Source organism: Cebus imitator, unplaced genomic scaffold (assembly GCF_001604975.1).
Source record: "Cebus imitator isolate Cc_AM_T3 unplaced genomic scaffold, Cebus_imitator-1.0 Scaffold269, whole genome shotgun sequence".
NCBI lineage: Eukaryota > Metazoa > Chordata > Mammalia > Primates > Cebidae > Cebus > Cebus imitator.
This window is the reverse complement of record NW_016107584.1, coordinates 1,693,424-1,695,963: the sequence shown is the minus strand read 5'-3', so window position 1 is coordinate 1,695,963 and position 2,540 is coordinate 1,693,424. Positions and strand designations below refer to the sequence as shown.

At 39.6% G+C, this 2,540-nt stretch overlaps 1 protein-coding gene across 8 annotated transcripts in view; it reads left to right on the top strand.

The window, feature by feature from the left end:
• The window catches only part of TLE1 (TLE family member 1, transcriptional corepressor), a 100,620-nt gene that overhangs the window by 28,592 nt on the left and 69,488 nt on the right, over positions 1-2,540 (top strand). The window contains exon 1 of one of the 8 annotated variants that reach the window (XM_037728573.1): positions 2,115-2,119. The exons of the other annotated variants lie outside the window; for them this stretch is intronic. The gene's annotated coding sequence lies outside the window, so the exon portion shown is untranslated. Of the gene's footprint in view, positions 1-2,114; positions 2,120-2,540 lie in introns of those variants that run through there. 8 annotated transcript variants of the gene reach the window in all.

Below are 2,540 nucleotides of genomic sequence, written 5' to 3'. Positions count from 1 at the left end.
CTCCCGAGTAGCTGGGACTACAGGTACATGCTAATTTTTTGTATTTTTAGTAGAGACGAGGTTTCACCATGCTGGCCAGGCTGGTTGGTCTCAAACTCCTTACCTTGTGGTCTGCCCACCTCAGCCTCCCAAAGTGCTGGGATTACAGGTGTGAGCCACCGCGCCTGGCCCGAAAATATATATTTTGTAAAACATTTCGTTGGCTGGGCGCGGTGGCTCACGCCTGTAATCCTAGCACTTTGGGAGGCTGAGGCAGGTGGATCACTTGAGGTCAGGAGTTTAAAACCAGCCTGGTCAACATGATGAAACTCCATCTTTAGTAAAAATACAAAAAATTAGCTGGGCGTGGTGGTGTGTGCCTATAATCCCAGCTACTCGGGAGGCTGAGGCAGGAAAATTCCTTAAAATTAGGAGGTGGAGGTTTCAGTGAGCCGAGATCGCGCCATTGCACTCCAGCCTGGGCGACAGAGCAAGACTCTGTCTCCAAAAAAAAAAAAAAAAAAATTGTGTCTGTAGTGAACACTTGTCACTGTTTCCTAAATAATACAACCATTTACCTAGGATTTACATTGTATTAGATATTTTAAGTAATCTAGAGATGATTTAAAGTTTATGAGTAGATGTGAGTAGGTTATATGCAAATACTACACCATTTTATATAAGGACTTGAGCATCCTTGGATTTTGGTTTCCATGGGGGAATCTGAACCAATTCCTCACAGGTACTGAGAGACCCACCATATTCATTTCTTTGCTTTAATATGTATTTCTTTTCTTTATTTCATTTTTGATAACTTTAATATTATTAAAGGTTTACAAGTTCATTTCATTCAGGCTGGATCTTAACTGTCCTCTGGCCATGTTCAAGTCAATAACACATAGTTGTTATCATAGTTAAAGATGAGGGCATCTTTTCTTAAACCAAAGTAAATTCCAGCTAAATCAAATAAGTATAAAAAGTGCAGCCATGGCACATTAGAAGAAAAGTAAGAATGGCTTTTATGATGTTGGTATGTTCTAATCTTTACCTAAAGGCCAGCAGCATAGGAAGAAAATGCTTTCGTTTGTCCACATAAAGACTTAAAGTTCTATACAGCAAATAATTGATATTAAGCAAGGTTGAAAGACAAGTGGCAAGCTGAGCAAACTATGATAAAGGGTTAATATTTGTCTTATGCAAGGAAGCAGCACCAAAAGACAAAAATGATTGAACAACAGCAGAAGAATGGAGCTGGGAAACATACAGTGGACCAATAAATAAAAGATGTTTAACTAGAGGAAGAATTCAAATAATGCAAATAAAAATGAGGTCATTTTTTAATCCATTAGATGGATAAGGATTAAAGAAAGGTCAACAAAACCCAATATTGACACTGGGTGGGAGAGCAGGCACCCTCCTAAACTCGCAATAGTTGGTACAGCTTTTCTGCTGGGCAGTTTGGCAGCATGCACTGCAACTTAAAATATGCATACACTTTGACCTGGCAGTTTCACATCTAGGGATTCCTTTTAGAGATCTGTGTGGCGGGTTATTTGACACAGAGTCGTTAATTGTGCAAGATTAAATGAAACATAAATGCTCACTGGTATCAACAGTACTTAAACATCTATATACTTATGTGGTGGAATATGTCAAAGTACTTGTTAATAATCTATATTGACTTGGATGGTGTCCATGACACATGTTTGAATAACAAATTATAGAAAGGCAGGGTATGTAACGGAACCCTTGGTATTAAAATGTGTCTCCCACACTCTGGGCTTCTGTGCACATAAGTGAGAACCTGGAATGATGGTATCCTAAAATCACCAATGTGTTACTCATGCTTATCCTTGGATGATGGACTCAGGGTTATTTTAACTTTCTTTTATATTTCTATATATACATCTCTGTGCATGTGTATGAGTTCAAAGTGAGCATATATCATTTTTAAAATTGGAAACCTTAAGTGTGAATTTCCCAGAAGAGGCATGTACAGAATGCTGTGGGAATGTAGGTAGGGAGTACCTCTGAAGAGGAATGTACAGAATGCTGTGGTAGGTAGGGAGTTGGGAGCAAGGACCTAAGTAAGATACCCACCAAAGGCATCTCTGCTTCTTTGCATGCACTGAAATGTATAGTGCAGAACCCTGTTGCAAAGGAAAGGAAAGCCTTGCCCATGCTTTCGAGGAGAGCCATGACCTTAAGTTAGCTTGAGTGGGTGGCTGTGATCAAATGAAATGGGTGGGGCTGACCCAGTTCTGTTTTTGTACCTGGTACAGCTGTACCCTTTTTGCATATATCTTGCTGGCTAAAGCAAGGTCATGCATGGGGTTGCTCTCTCTACCAGTTAGTTCCCCTTCTAGTACATTTTGTCCAAGGCATGATCTGTCTGTAACCTTGTTTCATTGGTGGTCGGGGAGAATTAGTTTGGGTCAGCCTAAATCCAATCCCATAAAACCAAAGACCTTGCTTAGTTAATTCAAATTGTCGTAGAAGATAGAAGGCTGCTGTTTTTTACATACTCCATTTTAAAGTTCTGGGTTTTTTCTTTCTTTTTT